The following is a 12785-nucleotide window of genomic DNA, read 5'->3' as shown; positions in this document are numbered from 1 at the left end:
TTGTGTAGATTTTTTGATCCACACTCCATGGTTCAGTTCAAAATTATAGATAATGATCCATCTATTTTAAAAAATTATATCCTAATTTATCTCCGCAGATCAAGGTTGCTAACAATGCAGCAGTAGATTGGAAAGAATACAAATATAAGTGCAATTAACAAAATTAAAAATGCAGATAATTAAACATGCAGCCACATCTGCTGCAACAGATTGCCCTCTGCCAAATTGTAATAACACTGTCTTACTTTCTGTCCTGAAAGTAGTGAATGGAGGGTGTCCACCAAACCCACTGGTAGACCATTCCAAGTACTATGAAAAACACCCATGATCTAGCTTGTGCTGTCTGGTTAATCTTAAGAGATTACACTCTTAGGAGAAGGCTGTCTGAAGAATGTGGCTAGCACATAGAAATACTCTGAGATATGGTTCAATAAATATCATGAAAGGCTTTAAAAGTAACAGCCAGAACACTGAACTGGGTCTGGAAAGAAATCAGTAACCAGTGTACTTGATGCAACACTAGAAGTATATGTTCCAAGTGACTGACCACAGACAGGAGACTTTCTGCCATATTTTGTACCAATTGAAGCTTCCAAGGCAGCCTCACACAGAGTGTGTTATAGTAGTCTACTTTGGAGGTTATGGTAGCACTGATCAGTATAATTAGGTCAGCAGAGTCCATATAAGAGCCTGCTTATGATGAGCTAGATGTAATTGAAATAAAGTGGTTCGAGCAACAATACTAACCTGTTTGTCCATTGATGAGGCTGGGTCCAGGATCACCCAAAGTTCTTAACTTGATCTATTAATGAATGCTTAATCCCACCCGGTAGATCAACGCCAGCCAGATGCTCTGCTATCCCAACCAGTATCACCACCATCTTGTTTGGATTAAGCTTCAGTTTGTTTACCCTCAGCAACTTAACCACAGCCTCAATATACTGGCTGAGGTCCTTCACAGCTGCCTCCAGAAGCTTTGGTAATAAGATGTAAAGACTTGTGTTATCTTTATATTGGTGACAACCCACTCCAAAGCTCCTGATAATATTGCTTGTCTAAATAAAGGCAGCCTATTTATTACCAGAACTGGAGAGAGAAGTTAAAATTGCTTTTAGTGCTTAATAATACCGTATTGGGGAAACTTTATTTTGGACCATTATTCTGTGTGCTGGCTGATTGTCCATTACTACTTAAAGTCTGGTGCCAAATATTAGACTTTATATATCTGGATTAGAGTGCTTCCAAATTATACCACAAGACTGTCAGGAATATCTTCCCTCTCTCTAAGGTTGCCAGCCTCCAAGTAGTGGCTGGAGATCTCCCAGAATTACAACTGGTCTCCACACCACAGAGATCAGTTCACCTGGAGAAAATGGCTACTTTGGGGGCTGGACTCTATGGAATTATGCCATGCCAAGGTCCTTTCCCTTCCCAAACCCCACTTTCTCCAGGTTTCACCCCCCAGATCTCCAGGAATTTCCCACCTTGGAGCTGGCAACCCTACCTCTCCCCAAGGTAAGCTTTATCATAACTGTGGTACAAGAAAGCCTTTGCCCTGCCTAATAAAAAATGTGTGGAGACTGAACATGCAAAATACATAAGCTTTTAACACACGTAACATGATGATATACAATTTCCTGTAGAAGCAGAGTGCGTAATCCACCACCTTGTCTTGATCTGTAAATATATTAAAATAACACCTCTGCTTCAGCAGACTTCTGTGGAGTTGCCTGCTTCATATATCTTGTTCTTCTGAACCCATTAAGTTTGCAACACATTTCAGCTGCAAATCAAGTCACTGAAGTTTCATTTCATACAAGCCTAAACTCTTCAGCGGAAAAAATATTAGTTTAAGAACCCAGGTAGGCAGCAATATAATTCATGTTGACGTGGGTCACTTTTCATGTTGCTAAGCCTAAATAAGGGGAGAGAGCAGTAATGAGGCATCCTTCACAGATAGACATGGCTTTGTACTGTAAAGAGTTGGATGGTGAGGTGATCAGTCAGACTTCTGAAAGGTAAATTGAAAAATCTGTCCAAAATAAAAAGCCTTAGAGAGTTTGAGGGAGATATGCCAAGCCAAATTTCAGGTATTTATTTGTTTCATTTATACCCCTCATTTCTCCCCAGTGGGGACCCAAAGCAGCCTACATCATTCCCCCTTCCTCCATTTTATCCTTGCAATAACTCTGTCAGGTAACAGTAAAAAAGAGCAAGAGTCCAGTAGCACTTATAAGATTAACAGAATTTGTGGTAGGGCATGAGCTTTCGTGAGTCACAGCTCACTTCTTCAGATACCAGATCTTGACCTGTCAGGTAAGTTAGGTTGTGAGGGTGTCCAAGGTCACCCAGCAGCTTTATTTGAATCTGAGTCTCCAAGGTCCTAGTTCAACACTCTAACCACTATGCAATGCTGGTAGGCTTTGGCCAAGTAGCTACAGTGATGCTGTATGTAGGCTTGCAGACTGCTTTCTGGCAAAATGTCAAGGTAGTGTCAAGAGCACCCAGCTTATTATTCTTATTAGTGAGTCAAACATGTGAATGCTGTGGTTATATGTGGTCTTAGTAGAAAACACAGATGTCAATTTTAAGTATTCATAGTGAAGAAGGCAACCGCCTTAGAGTTTGCATTCACTTCAAGGTTTGTGCAGTAATTATTAACTGACATATCTATCCATATGTAATAGCTACTTCTAGTCTGTTGTAACAAATGAGAATGTCTAGCATATTTTAACTGAAATTGACACTCTTGAGAGGGAGAGAGAGAGAGAGAGAGAAAGAAAGAGAGAGAAGCCAAATATTAAATGGACATCTGGGATGTGTGCCCTTCAGATGTTGACTGTTGAAATGTAATGGATAGAACTATAGAGGCTAATGCATCCTGCCTTTACATGTGTTGTGGGCAATTGGGTATTACCTATCCATGCCAGTCGTGTTCTCATTGTGCCAATAGCACGATGTGTGAAATTATTCCTGTAATTTGCAGGGCTGAAGGTAAGAGATCCCTCCAAAAGGCCCTGAATCTTCAGTGTACAGATGCAACCAATCTTGTCATAAAATCCCAACTATGCTTTATTCTTCTTTAAAAATAGTCGGTGTTCTGCAGGTAGACTTTTAAAAAAATGCTACAAGAATTGAGAGAACAAAATGGAAATGGGCTGGGTGCACCCACAGAGGAAGTTCCTTTGGAGTCAGATGCTCGAATTATCAAGGTCAGGACTGTCTACTCTGACTGGAAACAGCTTTGCAGGGTGACTTCCACATCACCCGCCACCCAGTCCTTTTAAAACTGGACATGGCAGAGATTGAACCCGGGTCCTGTCACTGAGCAAGAGCTCTCCCTTCCTTTTGAATCTTCCACAGGGCAAAGTGAACCATACAACTCCCTCTTCTATGGCTTTGTGTTTTCTTGCCTAGTGTGGTAGTAGGATCGGTCTAACGGACGATACCATCATGGAAAGCATAAACTGAGTAAAGGGAACAGTAATCCATTCCGAACAGGAGTGAAATACATGGATGTGGACTCTCTTGTAGCAGGTTAAATACTGTATAATGAAAATGAAAATTCACCCTGTCAAGTGGGTTCTCGCTAGGCAGAAGCTACATAGATGGAGAACTTTTCCTGAATGTTTTCCTTTATTTAGCAGTAAAAATTTTTTTTGTTATCCTAGGTGCTTTTCACACTGTCACTTTAAAGTGTTTCAGTATCTGTTCTGCTTCCCATGTTTGCAGGAATTGCACACTTGCAAGATAGTCATGGGATGCAGAATTGATTTTTGCCCACAGTGTCCTCGATATTTCTCCCCCTGCGGACATACCGCAATTTTATTTTGAAGCCGCTGCCCAGTTGCATCTGGCCCGATTAATGTCAGTACAAACTCTATCCTCCCCTTCTGCTTCTCTTCTCCCCACTCTCCTTTTCTCCGGGAGTTGATTGGTCTGTGTGGAATTAACCACTCCCACCCTCCTCTGAACTCCTTTTCTGCCATTTTTATCAGTAAAGTGAGGTAAGGGTCATAAGGCTGCTTCTCCGTTGGCTTTCTTCCTCCAGAGTATGCAAGCACTCTATTTTTTTTAAAGCCAGGACAAATCCTAACATTGCTGCTTATTCCCTGCTGGCTTTAAAAGCCAGGGAAGGGTTAAATGGCTGCTTTTCCCTTCCTCCCTTGAGGGTATGTGCACACTCTCTCTCTTTTTCATCAATGCTCTCTCTTTGTCCTTGTGGATGATGGTAGGCCCATCACAAGAGGCTCAGCAATCTGACATTTTGAATTATATCTAAGTTTTGACCTTGGAACTGGGAAAATCTAACTACAATATTCAAATATCTATATTTTTGTTTCACTCAATGTAATTAAGTAGATGGAGTGTTACAAAGTGGGCTGCTCTATTTGGGGTCTTTATGAGGCAGTCCTAAACTACTCTAGATTATGATTGTTTAATTATCAGTATTAGATGCTATGCAACTTCTTTGGTTCATTTAAGAGTAATTTTATGCAATGTAATTTTTCTTATTGTCTCTTCATGCGGTTATAACTGCTCTATCTCACGAGGATTCAGATAATTTCAGAACAATGTTTCCTAATATATTTCTATTCTGTTTTTCTCCTTCCCCCATGGTACTTTAGTTTGCATGTACAGAACACATGAAATGTCCTTTACGTGACCTTCCAATTTACTTTCTAAGGCTTTAGACACTATTCCCTGATGTCTTTTGCGCTTCAATCTTAACAGTATCTGTTTCATGCTCAATTCTATTTATTCCTGTCTACTGATCTCCCCCTCCTGTTTCTTATATCTTCTTTTCTGGTTTGGTGAAAAGCTGCGATTTCCTTCCTTCCTTTCATTCTGAGAAATTTGCTTGGGATAAGGTAAAAAAAAAATCTGGAGCTTAGCAATTTAAAAAAAAAAGTCCATGGGGTGGCTACAAATGTCAAACATGTACAGTATTGAATGTATTTTATTGTACAATAAAATTAATATATAAAATCAGATGGGAGTGTTTGCCTGGGGAATGAATGAGAGAAATGTCAGAATGAGTGTTCTGCCCTTTAATTAACAACACTGTTGTGTAAGAAGTATAGAGACAGTCCACTTGTACCAGAAAATGTTTGCTTGACCATCACTTATGGTTTCTCTTCTGTTGTGCTTGGTGATTGACAGCAATGATCAGTTAAAAAATAAAATTGGTGAGTTGGTTACAAATCAAACATTTATATATTTGCAAAACTTGAAGAATGGAAAAAATGAAGCAATTCAAGAGTCAAAAATTGTTTTTTGGGGGGGGGAGATGGGGCAAATATGGTGGAAAAGACTAAGGGTGGGGGCTGGCGTTTGGGCAGTTTAAAGGGCCCTGCCACTTGCAAGCAGCAGGTCCCTTTAAACTATCAGCTGGCAGGTGGTGAGGGAGGATCCCCCCCTGCCACCTGCCAGCTGATAGTTTAAAGGGACCTGCCGCTTGCAAGGCAGGAAAGGGCCCTTTAAACTGTCAAATGCTGTTTACCCTGCTGCTGCTAAGCGGTTGGAAAGGGGCATTTAAACCCCACGAAACACGAACCATGAACTGGTTTGTAAACTTGCCCCAGTTCGTGCCAGTTTGTGGTTCATGGTTCGTGAAAACTCACAAACCTCATGGTTCGGTTTTTTTGTGGTTCGTGCCCATCTCTATTCAGCACTCTGCTCCAGAATAATTCACTTGTCTAATAGTTCTGACCATATGATACCCTTTCTTAAATTCCTACTCTGGTTTCTTGTCTGGTTACATATCCAGCATTAACTCCTTGTCCTTCAAACACCTCCGTGGACTTTTCCCATATCTTTCTCTTGTCACATACAGATGTGTTCTGCTTAAGGAGAAGAGGGGGGGATTTGTAATGATTTCAAGTAAATGTGTGCATGTATCTTTAAATGCTTGGTGTGAGATAGGTGAAGAGTGGGGGTGAAAGAGAGGGATATGATTGGTTGATGACTGAGAGTGGGCGGAGTAAATGCAGTTTGAGACTGAGTGTGAGGAGAGAAGTTTTTTAGTCAGAAGAAAGCAGGCTAGCTGTGTGCTGCCTGAATATGTTGAAGTGTTTATGAGAGAAATATGACCTGTGTGGAACCTGAACTGAGCATGTTTGTGAAAGGACACTCAGTCAGGGAAAGAGTTTTAAACATTTCTGTGAGAGAAATATTGAGTTGAAGTAAGAGGCTAACTGTGTGTGAAGCCTTAGAAGAGATCAGTGTGAATGAGGTTATAGGAAGTAACTTTAAGAACCGAGAACTACATTTATGAAACCAATACGCTTCTTGACTAAATAAAAGTTTATTTTGTTTTGTTATATCCCAGTGTAGCTGTCATTGCTATATCCCATTCCTATCCTCAGGGCCACATAGAACCACGAAGAAGCCTGACCCTTAAACACGTTACCAAAGGGAAAATTTAAATAAAATATTTTGGAATAATAGATTCCTGGTGGCAGCAAACTACCCAGAGGGTGTAAGGGGAAGATTAAAGGCAAAATCTATCCCAAAGAAAGTAAAGATCGTAACACACCTCCGTGGACTTTCCCCATATCTTTCTCTTGTCACATGCTAATACATTCCTTTCCATTACCGTTGCTTCTCTGACTTCACACCCTCAATAGTTCAAATGCCTCCTGTTCTCAAACAGCTCCTCCCTCCCTTCTCTTGTTCTACTTAAGCCGAAAACTGCTTCCTGGAATGCCTGTGTGATGCCACTTCTCCTCTTACTTTCAAACACTTAACAGTTTTAAAAAAGTTGATGAAGGGGGAATTTGATAAAGAATTATAAAATTATTCATGGGCAGAGGGAGATGATAGAGACCCCCCCCCCCAAATACAACCACTCAATGGCACCCCAAATTTGACAAGCAATAGACTCAGGTTGGACACAAGTAAGTACTTCATTACTCAATGAATCATTATAATGTGAAATTCATATCCAAAAATGAATTGATGTCCACAGCCATAGATGGCTTTAAAAGGGGATGAAACAGATTCATGGAGGATAGGGCTATGAGTGGCTACTAGCCACTAAAGGAAACCTCCATGATCAGAGATACAGGATGCTACACTAGATGGACCACAGGCCTGATCCAGCAAGACTCTTCTTATACTCATGTCTCAAACCCACCTTTCCAGTTAAAGCCTTTGGCCTTCACGCACATAGTCCACCTCCCCAGAACTTCTCCCCTGGAGAAATACAACATGAATGAACGCACATTATTTTCCTGTATATTTCCAGATTTCTTTGTTTAAATTGAGACTGCGCACTCCCTGGACCGGGACATGTCATTTTGTGATCTGTAAATCACTATATGTTTTTTTTTTAAATGTACAATCTGTACCAAGTTTACCACTGGTGACAACGTATAGGAACTTTTAGTCTCTGCTTCATTTCAAAATAAGTAATGCTTGTATTTTAATTTTCAGTGGTTCATCTCTGATGAGTTACTTAATCACAAAAAGGACTGCATTTAATATGCAGCACTGCTGAACTCATATTTGGGTACTAGAACAGAGCAAGAATAATTTGATAAAATAGGAAGAGCCTTGGGTTCGGTTGTGTTTCTTCTCTTGTTCTCTGATATCACCATTTCCTTTCCTGATTCCGATCGCCTTGGCAATGCCCACATTATATTGTGAAAGAAATTAATCGGGTGCAAAACCAAGCATGATGAGATCTCTCTTGCTTAAGCTGTTACGGGAAAGCAGATGTTTAGTATTGAGTATAGAGATGACCATCTCTCCAGGCTTTTGTATAGCTTGCCACTTAATGGCCTTTGACGGTTCATCTCTGTGTGTGGGTGAGAGAGAAAAAACAGAGGAGTTTTGGGGGTGGTATGAAAAACAGACTTGCATGGAAGAAGCAATCTTCGGGGAATTGTAAAGTGCATGGAACTGGAGCTGCTTCGGAGAGGAATGGAGGATTTCTCTCTGGTTCTTTGCTTGTTCTCTCATTCATAATTATTTTGCATATTGGTAAAATAGCACATGGCTTCACTACTATTACCTTACAAAGAAACATACTTTTTGTAACTAGAAAAATCAATTTAATCGAATGTAGTCATATTATTAAAATGCCTCTATCTTGGAGGGGTGTGTGGATCTGATTCTGCCTTTACTTGGCTGGACTACCCTGACTTCTCTCGACTAGGCACGTTAGATGAAAGCATGTTAGAGCATTAGACTCTGCTTACTTGGCTGGGCTCATTCTGACTCTGCTGTGGCCTGGGACCATAACAGTGTTCTGTAGTTTAAACTAGAAGTAATTGAGATGCTTCACTGGAAATATGCCAAGTTGTCCCTAAATCTGGAGGACTGTAGTTAAGACTTGGGCTCTTGGTCCTCCTAGCATCATTTGGGCCTGATGTCTCTCAGCGTTTTACTCTTGCACCTTTCTTTCATAATATCACGTATTGTAAATTTGGATAGAATTCTTGTATAAAACATTACGAAAGAAATAATGGACAGTACCCTTTCCCACAGAAGTCCCTATTGAGACACCAGAAACTGTTGCTGTAGGAAAGAGGGCCTGCATAGACCCACATGGTTTGGGGCTTCAATGAGGAGGGAGAATCTGGTAAAATTGCCTCTTCTTCCACTAGTTCCATACGATGACCTTTCTCCTTCTGAGTACTCTGGGTGATTTGCTATGAACACACAGAAGGAGAGAATGTGAATATTTTATGTGGATGTTTTATGTAAGGTATTCTCTATATTGCCTTAGGCAGGGGTCCCCAAACTTTTCAGCCTGCAGTTATCTTTGGAATTCTGTCACAGGGAGGTGAGCATAAATGCAAAAAGACTGCTGTAGGAGAAGGAACCAACCACAAAATATTGGGGAGTGAGATTATTATATCTCTAATGGCAGAAACTCTGTTCAATAGGATGCCTTTTAAAATAAACATCTTGTTCAAAAATTTTCTTGCATATACACAGAGAAATGCAATGGAAATCCTTGTGCTGTAGTGGTGGCTGTTGCTGAAGCAACTTTTCAGACATCTGCATAAGCAATCAGATCTCCATTGACCAATCAGAAGCTCCACCAGGCAAAAGCCCTGCCTGATTGCCTACTTTCTAAGAACACTTGGAGGACATCAGGAAGAGCATTGCTGAATGCTATGGTGCCCACTGGAGCTGCGCTGACCTCTGGTCTTAGGCAACTACCATAAATAAGCCTATCTGTGATAAATCTTCACCAAAAAGTGTTCAGAGCCACATATATCTTTTATATGGTGGCATATCTTAGACTGATGACACTGGAGAGTGATATTCTGTCAGTCCTTATATCTGCTGAATCTGTTGCCATATAGGTGTTCATTCTAGAGCATCTTTTAAAGACTTAAGCTTATTTGGAAGAAGCAATGTCTGCACTTCGAAATCACCACACAATGAAGCTTTTCTTATGCATGCAATGAATTTTTCCTTTAGTCAACCATGGAGTGGAAAAATAGAGTAGGTAAACTAATGGCCTGACTTGATAAGAAGATGCCTTCGTTCAGTTATGGAATCTACAAAGCCCTGTGTGTTTGATTACATGGCAAAGAATAAAGCACTTGGATATTTTCCTGTATATCTGTGCCCATCCCCTTTCCCCATGCCAGTTTTTTTTAATATTGCTGACTTTTCTGTTAGCATTAGGTAGGTTCTGGCTGTCTTTGTTTTTCTAACAAAAGCATATTTTACCTCTTTGATACCATAGAGACAGAAGGGTTGAAGATGTCAGTATGTTATTAATTCTCTGCTGGCAACTAGTTGGCACCAGTCATTCTGATAAAGAACTGAGATAAACTGAAACAGTTTAAAATTACAGGAAGTTTGAGGTAGATGCGGCACTTTATCCACTGAATCTTTGGGCAAGGGGTTGAGATGAGGTTGGGAACCTTGATTGATTGTTAATCATTCCAGTGATCTGGATTGACACAACTGCCTCCCCCTTACAAGTGACTGTGCTGCTAGTTCTTACCATACCGTCAGGCTTGCTATCTTGTGTGACAGATTTTCTCTTTTAGAAATCTAGAGGTAGATATTACAAAATTGGAATGTGACAAATCATGACCTAGAGGGGGAGAAAAAATAACTAAAGCAACTGCCCTGATAATACTATGTTTTCTTGAAGGAGAGGAAATAACTGTCGGGTAGCTATCTTGGTCCCAGTCATGATGGACCAGATAGCCCAATCTTGTCAGATCTCAGAAGATGGCCGTTAGTATTTGAATGGGAGGCTACCAAGAAAGGCCAGAGTTGCTATGCAGAGACAGACAATGGCAAACCACTATGAGGCGTCTCTTGTCCTGAAAACCCCAGCAGGGGTCGCCATCAGTTTGCTGCGACTTGTTGACACTTCACACACACATGTTGGTCCACAGAAAAATTTCAGATCCAAACCCAAAAGTTAATCAAACATTTACGACTCCTATATTTTGTTTTAATGAATGTGTTACTGAAAGATCTGAGCAAACCTAGAAAAAGATGTATTTAGTTCAAACAAACAAAATGGGGGGCTGGGGGTAGCCACAATGGAGAGAGAGGAAAAGTGTTTTAGATGGTAGTGAAAATAAGTCTGCAGTTTACTGAGTCTTAAATTGGAATAGGGGACAGATCTCAGATTTAGTTGGATCTTGTGGTTCTGAATGCAAAATATGTTTTCGTGTGGCACCAAAGAATGCTGGGGCAAAAAAGGAGAAAAACAAAATGGCATATGTACTTTTATTAATATAGAAGCCAGTAATTAATCAAAAGTATATCCAGAACTAATAGCACAGAAGTTGCTTGTAAGGTAGCCAGCAAAAATAAAATGGGGTAGTCCTTTTTTAACAAAGCTGGAGATTAATTAAAGATGTTGCTAGGTAAAGAGTCAATAGGAGCAATCCTAAGCAGTTCTAAGTGATCTTAGGCTTTCTGACCATGGAAGCTAAATTGGGTAATATCATCCCATGATTGGATGATAATACCCATAAATGAAGTCCAGTTTGACTATCATAAATTCCTCCTGATGAAGCATCCTTTTCTTTAGTTGCTAAATTCCCCCAATAGACAAAGATTTATGTAGTTTTGTTGGACCACAGAAGAATTTCAAAAACAAAAGTCATGCCAATATATTGTATTGGAAAATATCACCAAGCCATGAGAAAGGTTTCCAGTTCTCTAAAACTCTTCATCAGACATGATATTCATTTTTAAAAAGGCACAGCATTTTGTGAACCATGGTTATGATTAAATATACACCTCTCTTTCTGATTATTAACTCTGCTATGTTGCTAATCTGCTTGCTTCCTTGCACTAGAACCACTGCCAGAGACATTTAATATGTACAGGCACATTAAATACAGAAAGTGGAGTCTGGCCAACTGAGATGTTTGGAACTCATACACATAGAATGGGTCTATAGCTTAACCTGTGTGGATGAAGTAATGTCTGACCTGGTGCATCCATGAATATGCACAATTTTCTTGGGACTTGAGTGTGACTTTAGTGACTGATTTTTTTAAGCTGTCACCTGTAAATATGGAAAGCAACAGCTGTGTTCATGGCTGGGTTGAGCTGAATGTTTATTTTTTATTTACATTGTTTATCATCTGCCTTTCTAACTGGGATTCAAGGTGCATTACACATAAGTCAATACAATCAACAAGATTGTTACCCAAATAGGCAGTCTCCTAACAGGTGGAAAATCCCAGTTACCCCTCTCTTGCTCGTCTCCTTTAAGCAAATTCCCCAAACTAATTAGGAGACTACATGTGAGCCTGATCTCATCAGATCTCAGAAGCTAAGCAGGGTCAGTTTTGGTTAGTAATTGGATGGGAGACCTCCAACAAAGACCAGGGTTGCAGAGGCAGGCAATGGCAAACCACCTTTGCTAGTTTCTTGCCTTGAAAATCCCACCAGGGGTCACCATAAGTCAACTCTGACTTGAGGAATGTCTACACCACCTCCACCTATTTGACTAACAGGTTAATGGTGGATCATGCGGGCAACACCCTGCCCATCTGAGTATTGTGAGTTGACACACGAACATCACACAAGAATGGGACATCCAACAAATAATACAGTAGGATTTGACTTGTTTGGCATGGTGGAATCTATTGCTTAGTATTAAGAACAATGAATTTATATTATAAAATGGCTTCCATTTTAGCTACAAAACCTGCGGGAATCTTTATTAACTCTACTGCCATTTTCTAAACAAACTAATTGTGATGCACAAAGGGATCAATTACGCTCATACTTTTGATGTTCATCCCGAAATTTTATATGGCACAATTTGAAATCTTGGCTTTGGAGTCTTGCACATTCAGCTTTGCCTAGTATCTCGAGAATAACTTGAGCAAACAGTTTGAATATTGGGGGAAAGTCAGTTTTGGGGGGAAGGTATTAATTTTCATGATGAAGTGATTTGCTCTGTGTGGTTCTGTTTGTAAAGGGAATATTTGATCCCCCACCTTCCTTCCACCTAGGTAGCTAAACAAACCTAAGCTTGCCAGAAGCACTTGTAATACCTGAGCCTTCTGTCGCAAAGCCTCTGAAGCTTCTGGCTGCAAAGCTTTTGGCTGCAACGGGAGATGCTAGTCCACAAACTGTGTTGCAGTGGACCGTATCAGGTGACACAGGAAGGATGCCATGAATGGGAGACTGAAGGACAGGACTCTATTTGGAAGGTTAACTGGGGAACTGTGGCCATTTAGTCCTAGACTTAATGTTTAGACCTATTACTAGTGATACTAGAGGTCTGTTATTCCCAGTATCATTTGCGCTAGGAAACATAAATGTTGTCACTT

This window comes from Eublepharis macularius, chromosome 9, assembly GCF_028583425.1.
Source record: "Eublepharis macularius isolate TG4126 chromosome 9, MPM_Emac_v1.0, whole genome shotgun sequence".
NCBI classification, from domain to species: Eukaryota; Metazoa; Chordata; class Lepidosauria; order Squamata; family Eublepharidae; genus Eublepharis; species Eublepharis macularius.
The sequence above is the reverse complement of the archived record's forward strand: the minus strand, read 5'-3'. Positions refer to the sequence as shown.